Source organism: Rhinopithecus roxellana, chromosome 12 (assembly GCF_007565055.1).
Source record: "Rhinopithecus roxellana isolate Shanxi Qingling chromosome 12, ASM756505v1, whole genome shotgun sequence".
Taxonomy (NCBI): Eukaryota; Metazoa; Chordata; class Mammalia; order Primates; family Cercopithecidae; genus Rhinopithecus; species Rhinopithecus roxellana.
The window spans coordinates 32,058,265-32,069,905 of NC_044560.1; the positions used below are offsets into that span (position 1 = coordinate 32,058,265).

The 11,641-nt window shown below is 44.0% G+C and overlaps 1 long non-coding RNA gene across 1 annotated transcript; it reads left to right on the top strand.

The window, feature by feature from the left end:
- On the top strand, positions 1 to 5,786 carry LOC115900850. Its single transcript, XR_004060500.1, has 6 exons — positions 1 to 124; positions 2,186 to 2,224; positions 2,949 to 2,986; positions 3,201 to 3,322; positions 4,232 to 4,289; positions 5,180 to 5,786. It is a non-coding gene; the product is annotated as an uncharacterized LOC115900850 (long non-coding RNA).
- The last annotated feature ends 5,855 nt before the right edge of the window (positions 5,787 to 11,641 follow it).

Here is an 11,641-nt window from a genome sequence, read left to right on the forward strand (position 1 = left end):
CTCCTCTCCCCACCGCGCTTCCATCAGGCTCCAACTCTGCCCTCTTCCCAAGAGCCTCAGATTGAAACCTTGCAAGGAAGACACCGATTTCTCAGTCACAGGCTTGGTAACCCGAGCGGCAAAGGTAAATGATCTCGTGCTCCCCCTACTCCCCGCTACTCCCCTTCCCACTGCTGCCTAGCACCTGCCCCCTCCTCCATAATTTGAACTGTCGTCCCAGGACTTGGAGGCGGGTGGGCCCAAGCGCTTCTTAATGGCCAATATGGAGCAAACCTCCCCTATCTTGCACATCCATTGGCTAAAAGATCTGTCTACTTAAGTCTGACTACCACTTTCCCTTCTTTCTGTGTTGCCTGAATTCGGACTGTCTGCCTATTAACAGCTGGTCGCGTTTCCCATTGGTCACTGTTTCTGGAAGCCCGCCCCCAGGTATCCAGGAGCCCACCGCACACTGGGTCAGAAGCCGCCATCCAGGCGCACAGCGGGAATCGTGGCTCAGCAACTTTGGGGTGTGCGGCCGAGCGCCTGCCTAACATGGGACGCTGGAGGGTCAGCGTCGGGGAGTCCTGGCCTTCAGTCGGCCATCGCCACGGCAGAAACTGGGGCCCAGGCTGCGTCCAGGCCCTTTCCCGGCCGTCCACAGGTCTCATGGGCGCCCGGACTGGGTCTGATGTAGTTTCACGACCTCTGACCCATAGGATCTAGAGATTAAAGGTATAAAAACGGGGACTTTTCAGCCCACTCAGGTAAAACACCCTTTTATTTTTCAGCAGGTGTTTTGTTGCAGAATGCCCCGAGGGGAGGGAGTGACTGCCGGGTTTAGGTTTATTAAATAAAATAAACTCCTGGTTTACATTATGTTTATAATATGGCTCCCCGACCTTTAAAAAATCCCACTTTTTGCCAGTTGTATTATTTAGTGGGATATGTTCGATAAGGACAGCCAGTTAAAATGGCTTTTTGTTGTTGTTGTTGTTGTTACTAAATAAGCCAATTTTTAGTTTTGATTGTCCTAACAGCAACTTCTCAGGCTTAATGAAACACTTATTTTGAGACGTTTCTGTGAAAGGCATAGCAAGTTACTTTGGAATTGTTTTAAAGGAATTAAATTCCTGGTTTTGGTACCTTAGTAGCAGTTTCTCCCCCAATTTCTTTAAAATCTTATTTTTGGGGCACGTATAATATATAGAGTAACTTTTGTGAAAGAAACAGCCAGCTAAGGAGGTTTTGGGATTTCCTTTATGAAATATAATCCTAGTTTTGATTTTTTTTTTTTTTTTTTTTTTTTGAGACAGAGTCTCGCTCTGTTGCCAGTCTGGAGTGCAGTGGCATGATCTCGGCTCATTGCAACCTCTACCTCCCGGATTCACGTGATTCTCCTACCTCAGCCTCCTGAGTAGGTGGGATTACAGGCGCGTGCCACCACACCCAGCTAACTTTTGTATTTTTAGTAGAGATGGGGTTTCACCATGTTGGCCAGGATAATCTTGATCTCTTGACCTCATGGTTCGCCCGCCTCGGCCTCCCAAAGTGGGTTTTGATTTTTTTTATAATGGTAATGATTCTGTCTTCGTAACTCCTTTAAAATCTTAGTTGGTGGGCTGGGCGCGGTGGCTCACACCTGTAATCCTAGCACTTTAGGAGGCTGAGGCGGGTGGATCACTTGAGGTCAGGTGTTCGAGACTAGCCTGGCCAACATAGTGAAACCCTGTCTCTACTGAAAATACAAAAATTAGCCGGGCATGGTGGCGGGCGCCTGTAATCTCAGCTACTCAAGAGGCTGAAGCAGGAGAATCCCTTGAACCTGGGAGGCAGAGGTTTCAGTGAGCTGAGCTGAAGTTGTGCCACTGCACTCCAGCCTGGGCATAGAGCGAGACTCAGTCTAAAAAATATATATATATACACACACACACACACAGAGACACACATATATACATATAATATATATATATTATATATATATATAATTTTTTTTTCTTCAAATCCTTGTAAACCAGATTTTGGACTCACTTTGCAGGCTTTGCCAAATGGCCTTTTTACCCTCATGTATATTGCATTTTCTTTGGATATTCTGATGAATTCTCAAGGGGATTGTATTCCTGTATTTTACCATTCATGAGTTTAGAAGTGTGTTTACTTTCCTGAGTTTTCATTTTCTTTTTCTTCTGTTGTATGTAATTTACAGAACAAATACCCACCAGAACGGATAACTTGGATGTGGAAAGTGAGTTTCTTTGCGCTTATCAAGTGAGGGTGATTTTTAGTCAATGAGCATTCGGTATATGCCTGGGAAACCAACAGCCGCTATTTAGATTCAGAGCCAGCCTTTATCAGCTTTCTGATGCCAAACCCATCAGTTAAATATACAAACTTCTCTGTATATTTAATTCATCGTTAGGAAAATGGCGGCACCGAGGGTGACTGATTTCCAAGTTTACATCGGTTGCCCCAGGGGTAGTGCCTGGCTCCCATCTGGTCCTTACTGCTCTAACTTTGCCCTGTTAATTGAAGGAATGCTGCTATAAACATTTCCGGGACTGTTGCTGTCATTTACTGTCCCCATACTTTATAGAGAAGCCCATATTGTCAGCCTCTTCTTCTGCTTTCTGTCATTTCTAAACCACCTCACCCGAACTGGTGTAAATTTCATTGTGCGTGAGTTTGCACAGATGTAATTTGGCCTACATGTCTTCTCAAAGCCTAATGTCCACCTCCCACCTCCACTAGGATCTGGAGTCTCAGGACCCACTACCTCTGCCACCCACTGCAAGCTTGAACATTTCATGGTGGACACCCCTCCCTGACTTTGTATTAAAGTGGATTCTTTTGAGTCTTTTTCTCTGTGTGACTACTGTGCGTGGAGCCAGTGGGATTTGCCCTGTGATCCTGAAGGAGGGTCACAAGAGGCCAGACATCGTCAGGCAAATCTTATTTTTTTGTTCTTGTAGGTCCAGATTTTGGATGAATCTCTCTAGAGGTTGAACAGGTAAGGCTCACCTTTCAATAGTTACACCAAGAAAGGCCTAGCTGATGACTTAAGCTATGGTTTTGGGCTGCACGAGAGTGGTCAGGCGGACAGTGGGGAAGTCTACACATAACCCAAAGGGAAAAGAGAAAAGGCCCCTGAGAAACCAGGGCAAAGTCCCACAGTGTCTCTTTCCACTGGTGTGTGGGTTACCTTCCCACTATGTCCCCCAAAGGACATGAGGCCACAGACTGCAGTGCCCGTGAACAGAGGAGCTGTGGAGATGGAAGTTTGATCGGTCCCTTCAAACGCACACTCCGGTGCATGTGCGCCTCTTCTGATGCAGCGCCCCAATGGGTAAGCTCTGGGCTTTTCCACACAGTGGATTAGGAGTGGAAACATTCTGTCTGTTTCATGCTTGATGGTTTGGTTGTGACCTGATGTCATGGTGGTAATAGAGGCAATGATCCCAACAGCTTAGAACCATTCAGCTTGGCCAGGCCTGGTGGCTCACGCCTGTAATCCCAGCACTTTGGGAGGCTGAGGTGGGTGTATCACCTGAGGTCAGGAGTTTGAGAGTAGGCTGGCCTACATGGCAAAACCCCATCTCTACTAAAAATACAAAAATTAGCCAGGTGTAGTGGCGCACGCCTGTAATCCCAGCTACTTGGGAGGCTGAGGCAGGAGAATTGCTTGAACCCAGGAGGTGGCGATTTCAGTGAGCTGAGATCTTGCCGTTGTACTCCAGCCTGGGCAACGTAGCAAGACTCTGTCTCAAAAAAAAAAAAAATTGTTCAGCTTGTGGGTAGGTATTTGGGAAACAGTATATGTATTACCTAGTCTTAGTTATCTGCAGTGGTTTTTTTTTTTTTTTTTTTTGAGACAGAGTCTCGCTCTGTCGCCCGGGCTGGAGTGCAGTGGCTAGTTTTCAGCTCACTGCAAGCTCCGCCTCCCGGGTTTACGCCATTCTCCTGCCTCAGCCTCCGAGTAGCTGGGACTACAGGCGCCCGCCACCTCGCCCGGCTAGTTTTTTGTATTTTTTTAGTAGAGACGGGGTTTCACCGTGTTAGCCAGGATGGTCTTGATCTCCTGACCTCGTGATCCGCCCGTCTCGGCCTCCCAAAGTGCTGGGATTACAGGCTTGAGCCACCGCGCCTGGCCATCTGCAGTGGTTTTGTTATCTTTTGCATAAACTGCTGAGAATGTTTAATAATTGTAGATGATAGATCACTAGTCACTCTAAAATCTTCCCATTTCTTGGTCTAGAGCTGGGGCTGGATCCCTCAGCAACGAGGAGACCTGAAAACCAGAGGAAAAAAAGCAGGTACTCCCTGTAAACCACTCATCTGTGCTCTCTTCCAATTTATTCTCCTTTTGTTTACATAATTTTAAGGGGCTATAATCATCTTGTTTAGACCTCAGGATATAAAATGACACACCTGTAGACCTCCAGCCGTATCCCAAGGTTGTCTGTTTTTTTTGTTTTGTTTTGTTTTTTTAATTACTGCCAGGTTTCTTTTTTTTTTTTTTTTTTTTGAGAAGGAGTCTCACTCTGTCACCCAGCCTGGAGTGCAGTGGCCAGATCTCAGCTCACTGCAAACTCCGCCTCCCGGGTTTACGCCATTCTCCTGCCTCAGCCTCCCGAGTAGCTGGGACTACAGGCGCCCGCCACCTCGCCCGGCTAGTTTTTTGTATTTTTTTAGTAGAGACGGGGTTTCACCGTGTTAGCCAGGATGGTCTCGATCTCCTGACCTCGTGATCCGCCCGTCTCGGCCTCCCAAAGTGCTGGGATTACAGGCTTGAGCCACCGTGCCCGGCCGGCTACTGCCAGGTTTCAATTGTAGATAACCCCTAAGGAAATATTCCAGATTCCCTGAGTAGTTTCCAGGCTAAAGGCCTATAGGCTTCTTCTGTTTTTAGGAGGCGTTGCCATCAGAGAAAGACCTGATTTTGGATTTTTAGCTTTAATGCTTGCGAAAAGCTATAAAAATAATTTTCTACCCCTAGCTTTAAAGTACTGTTAGTGATAAATTAAAATTCCTTCTGAAGGATTAAACTGCCATTTCAGTTACCCTAATTCCAAACATTTTGGTTGTTAGAATTTTCTTTAATGTTCATAAAGAAGTGTTTTATATTTTCCATCGAGATTCATTCTCTTTAGCAGGTCATTTTGAGCTTTACTTTCTTAAATACTCAAATTTGGTTTTTCCTCAGACTTCTCTCTGCTACGGATTTCTAACTTAACAAGAAAGGCAACTTTTCATCAAAAAGGGCAAAGAACAGAGGGGACAGTAGAGGGCACCTTCAAACCCAGCATGGAAATAAGGTTCCTGCTTCGAAATGAAGCATCACAGCAAGCTCAGGTTTTTGATTTGGGCCCTCATTTCTCTTATAATTTGAACTTGTATTAGAGAGAAAGGGCCTGTTTCTTAAGCCAGCCGGTTTTCATACTGGATATTTATATATCATTTCATTTGTTCCTAAGTGTATTTCTCATTTCTGTTATGATTTGTTCTGTGGGTTGTCAGTGACTTAGCGGTATGTTTTTCACATGTTTATAAAGCTGAATAGTTCTGTGTGTCAGCTCAGCACCCCTAGTGTCAGCCATGCTCCTCTCCTGCTGTGCATAGATAGGGTCTGTCTACACCCGAATCTCCTGGGTTCCCGCTGTCAGCACCTGAAGGTACCCACCAGATGTGTCTGTCACTTCCCTCCGTCCACCTCTCTTGTGGTTCTCGTATTTCTGCCTCCCCAGAGACCATTTCTCTCTAGAGCAGTAGTTTCCAGTAGAAATACAATGCCAGACACATAGTCATTTTAGATTTTCTAGTACTCACTTTAGAAAAGTTAAAAAGAGGCTGGGTGTGGTGGCTCATGCCTGTAATCCCAGCACTTTGGGAGGCCAAGCTGATCCACCTGCCTTGGCCTCCCAAAGTGCTGGGATTACAGGTGTGAGCCACCGTGCCCAGACCTTTTTTTTTTTTTTTTAAGATAGGGTGATAGGGTCTCACTCTGTTGCCCAGGTTGGAGTGCAGTGAGTGGTATGATCTCGTCTCACTGCAACCTCTGCCTCCCAGGTTCCAGTGATTCTCCCACCTCAGCTTCCCTAGTAGCTGGGACTACAGGTGCTCACCACCATACCTGGCTAATTTTTGTATTTTTTGTATAGATAGGGTTTCACCATGTTGTCCAGGCTGGTCTCGAACTCCTGACGTCAAGTGATCCATCTGGCTTGGCCTCCCAAAGTGCTGGGATTATAGGTATGAGGCACTGCGGCTGGCCTTAGCAGTCTTTCAAGTGTTCAGCAGCCGCGTGTGGCACGTGGCTGCCTTATTGGACAGCACAGCTCTGGAGGGTGATTTTATGTACATCCCCACTGCTCTCTCTTCCTCCTTTATTCCCATCTACTTTCACACCCCCAATGTCTATTGGAGGGAGTCTATTGGGCGTGTGGAGCCTTTCCTGTCCCTAGCATGGATAACATCAGCAGGTGATGATGAAAGTGATAAATAGTATTCTCATCACAAAAAAAAGGTCAAGTATTTGAGGTAATGGGTGGGTTAATTTGATTTCATCATTCCACACTGTAATGAAAAATCATATCATCATTTTGTACCCCATAAATATATACAATTTAGAAGATAGATAAAGATCAGCCAAAAAAATTCTCTGAAATATTTTCGAACAAACATATACAATTTATGGAGTATAATATAATTTGTCAGTATATATATTTTCTTAATGGGGAGTCAGTTAATACAGGAAACAGCCCCTTGAAAGGGAGATACCCCCACACCCCTGGAGGGAGACTATTACCTCCCTCTCTCCTCTTTCTGTCTCATATTCCTTTAATTTGGAGAATCATTTCCAATTCCTTAACATCCTGCTCTGATTTTTTTTCTGTCTTACATTCAAGGGTCACAGTTTTCCTCTCACCCTCATTTCCATCTTTTCCCATAAGATGTGACGTGCCTTTTTGTCTTGGTTGGGCATTTATTTGCAATACAAGAATGATTGTTTTCTTTGATACATTAGTGACTTACTTTTCCTATTAAAATATATCTTTCTTAACAGAATTCCAAATTAATTCTAGAATTAAACTAGACAGCATATTTTTAAAGGTGTGTATAGAGCTCCTTATGTTTCTTCCTTGATTTTTAAAATAACATATTTACGTGTATATATTTTAGGATATAAGATCTCACTCTATGTGTTGCTTTGATTCATGGAACATTTTTGGTGATTATTTTTATTTTCTGTGTATTTTAGTGTTTCCATTAAACTATATTCTCATGTCAAAAATGAAAATTTATTTTTGCAAATTTCTATCTGAGTGATGGAATTATTTTAGTGTAGGAAAGGTTCATAAGGAATGGGTGTAGTGTTCTTTGTGTAATGTGTAATGCAGGAATGTAAAGTGTAATGTAGGAAAGTGTTCTTTCCTATGCTCAAATGGAAAATAATGAGGGGACACGATGTTAGAGCTGCAGGGAGAAGGGGTGGAAAAGAGGGATTCCAGAGTGCCAGGCACGCAGATTTTCTGGAAGGTTTCCATGAGGAGTGCTGTGGTTTGAGTGTGTTCCCTGAAGTTCATGTATGGGAAACTCAACCCCTGATGCAACAGCGATGACCAATGCAGCCTTTAAGAAGTGATTAGGTCGTGAAGGCTCGTTGACTTCACAGTGTCAATGCAGTTTGTCTCTACTGGGTGATGCATGCATATACATGTTTATGTGAACATATGAAGTCTGCATGTGTGGGCGAACTCTCCACATCATGTCATTTATTGTCCATCATTACATATCTGTGGGGTCTAGCACATTCCTCTACCTTATTTTCTGTCATTGTACCTACTTCTACCTGAACACGTATTAAATATCTTATTAAAAATACACAAATAAATTACGTTTCCTCGGTGTTTTTTTTCCCCCTCACATCGGGCCCTCTTCAGTGGATTTCAGTGTGGTACACACAGGTCTCAGGACCTTCTGGGAAGTTCCAACTTTTCCTGGATGCTCTCTCTCTCTGGCCAGCTCAGGCTGGAGCAGTGGGTGTTGGTGCCATCCTGTGGCTATAGGTGATAAGCCAGGCTGTGTTTTGACTGACCCCTAGTCTTGAACCCTGGAGTTCTCACATGCATTGATTTAAATGCTGTGTCTTTCTAAGGGCAGATTGTGCCCATTTTCCTTCTCTCCCTCCCAAGGCGCTGTTTCCTGTGTTTATTGACTTAGCGTTTAAAAAAATTATGTATATTGATGAATTACATTGTACTCCATAAATTGTATATGTTTGAAAAATAAAGAATATTTTTTCAATTTTTTGGCTGATTTTTATCTATCTTTTAAATTGTATATATTTATGGGGTACAAAATAATGTTATGATTTTTCAATACAATGTGGAATGATTAAGTCAAATTATCCTATCCGTTACCTCAAATACTTGACTTTTTTTTGTGATGAGAATGCTGTTTATCACTTTCACGCATCAGCTCCTGATGTCTTCCATGCTAGGGACAGGAAAGGCTCCACACTTGACTTTCCCTCCTGTTTTCTTTTTCTTTTTTTTTTTTTTTTTTTGAGACGGAGTCTCGCTCTGTCGCCCAGGCTGGAGTGCAGCGGCCGGATCTCAGCTCACTGCAAGCTTCGCCTCCCGAGTTTACGCCATTCTCCTGCCTCAGCCTCCTGAGTAGCTGGGACTACAGGCGCCCGCCACCTGGCCCGGCTAGTTTTTTGTATTTTTTAGTAGAGACGGGGTTTCACCGTGTTAGCCAGGATGGTCTCGATCTGCTGACCTCGTGATCCGCCCGTCTCGGCCTCCCAAAGTGCTGGGATTACAGGCTTGAGCCACCGCGCCCGGCCTCCCTCCTGTTTTCTTAGCCGCTATCAACCCTTGAATGTACCCTCCAGGATTGTCTGTCACCTTTTACACCTAGCCTGATCCTTGTGCACCCATGTTCCTCCCAGGGACTGTACTTAGGGAGTGACTTTATGCACAGAGTTCACATGCTCTTCCTGCCTCCTTCATCCCTATAATCCCCCATCTCAGCCCCATCTGATTATTTCTTCCCTCTCTCCTATACTGTTACGCTGTTGGTTTTCTAACCTGAAGGGTAACTGCTTACTCATTAGTTTTTTTGCCTTAATTTCTAAGTCATAGGCTACTTTCAGGCTAAAAGTTGTCCTCCTGTCATGGTTTCAGTCTCATTCTGTAAGTCTTGGTTTTCAGTTTTATTCATTTGAAATTAATCTTTAATAACTTTTTTGATTCATTGGTGTCAGAGTAATTCCCTCTCTTCCCACCACACCACCCTCTGTCCCCAAGATTCTGGAGGTTCTTCCCTTTTTGTGATCATTTTTACTTAAACCTTTGAGTTTTTCAAATTAGAAGTTTCTTCTATAAATGTATATAGAGCTTGGCCGGGTGCAGTGGCTCACGCCTGTAATCCCAGCACTTTGGGAGGCCGAGGTGGGTGGATCACGAGGTCAGGAGATCAATACCATCCTGGCTAACACGGTGAAACCCCGTCTCTACTAAAAATACAAAAAAATTAGCCGAGATGGCACCAGTGCACTCCAGCCTGGGCGACAGAGCGAGACTCTGTCTCAAAAAAAAAAAAAAAAAAAAAAAAAAATTGGTATGTAGAGCTAATAACTCCTTGCTTTTTTTTTTTAAATTCACTCTTGTTGCCAAGGCTGGAGTGCAATGGTGCAATCTCGGCTCTTGGCTCACTGCAACCTCCGCCTCCTGGGTTTTAATTGGCTCTCCTGCCTCACCCTCCCGAGTAGCTGGGATTACAGGCACTGACCTCGACACCCAGCTAATTTTTGTATTTTTAATAGAGTTGGAGTTTTGCCATGTTGGCCAGGCTCGTCTCAAACTCCTGACCTCAGGTGATCTGCCTGCCGGCCTTGGCCTCCCAAAGTTGATATGTTTGGAACTGAGGTAGCCTCATTCCACAGCTTTAGATCTGAAGTATTTTAACTATTGCTTCTTCCAGTGTATTTTCTGGTTTGCAGGGAAGTTTCTTTAACTCATCAGTGACACAGTGGTTTGTATGGCTTTTAATTTCAAAGAATATTTTTTTTTCTTTCTTTCTTTTTTTTTTTTTTTTGAGACGGAGTCTCGGAGTCTCGCTCTGTTGCCCAGGCTGGAGTGCAGTGGCCGGTTCTCAGCTCACTGCAAGCTCCGCATCCCGGGTTTACGCCATTCTCCTGCCTCAGCCTCCCGAGTAGCTGGGACTACAGGCGCCCGCCACCTTGCCCGGCTAGCTTTTTGTATTTTTTAGTAGAGACGGGGTTTCACCGTGTTAGCCAGGATGGTCTCGATCTCCTGACCTCGTGATCCGCCCGTCTTGGCCTCCCAAAGTGCTGGGATTACAGGCTTGAGCCACCGCACCCGGCCAAAGAATATTTTTTCAATTTACTTTTTTGTTTTTTGCTAATTTTTATTTATGTTAATTTTAACTAGACATGTTCCCTTAATGGGCATGACTAGATTTTTTTTCCCCACTGCATTTATAATTTAGATGGATTTTCACATCTCAAGCCAGTTAAGAGTGGAAAATAGGACTCCTTAAAGCACAGATATGACAAGTGGTTAAGATTTACGAGGGTAACTCAGGTGAGAGTGTATCATTGTACTTGGCACACAGCACTCAGTAACTGTCACCTTTGATTTAAATGAATGCAGCTGTAAATGCTTTCTTTGGTGTCTTGTTGATGTTTGTTAATTTCTGTAGAGTTTGATACAGCTCCTTTCACTGTTTATCACTTGACCCTATCACTTGAGAGTCCCCTTATCACTTGACCTGCTGTTATATTATGTTTGATTTATTACAAATACCCCATCAGCCTGGGTCTCTGTTTACTCCCTTTGTACACCTACATCTAAACATAGGGATTTGGATCATCTCAGGATCCCACATCCTCACTGCATCTCCACCCCCACCCCTACCACATCTTTCTGAAGTTTTCTAGTCCCTCCTTTTCATTTCTGCTCCTTAAAGCCCAGCCCCATGCCTAACTTTGGTTCCCACCAAGTTCTGTTACAAGCATTCTACATTTATAGATATTAAATCTTTGGCCAGGTCATTTACCTGGGCTGGAATAAGGCTCTTGGCTGATCCTCCTTCCTAAACACCCACCCAATGGGAGAGGCTGATATTCAACATGCAAACCTTGTTTTTTACTTCTCCAGGCAAAGGGATGTTGGAAGACATTCTGGAGGGAGTGGGGTGTGAAGATTTACAAATAATCTTTGAATATCTGCTTCATGATAGGTCTTGGAGGTGCCTTGTGGGTATGGCTTTGGAGGGATGGTTATGAGGAAATTGTGGATATTAAGGAAGTCAGGAAAGGAAAAGATCACTCACTCACAACTCAACAATTCAGAGAAAACTCATAAGGGACTTTCTGGCTGCTTGATGCCCAGAAGCCAGGCCCTCACTTCTGTAAATGCTGGGGACTGTGGATACAGAATTTAAAGAGCCACCAAAAAAAAAAAAAAAAAAAAAAAAAAAAAAAAAAAAAAAAAAAACCCTCAGTAATCAAGATAAACAGTATTTTAATGTAATATCTTTAAAAATAAAATCAAAGCAAAAAGAAAACACCCCCGTTGAACAAAACAGTCAGAATTATGCCTCCTTTCCAACACCGCCCCACCTCCACCCCACCCTC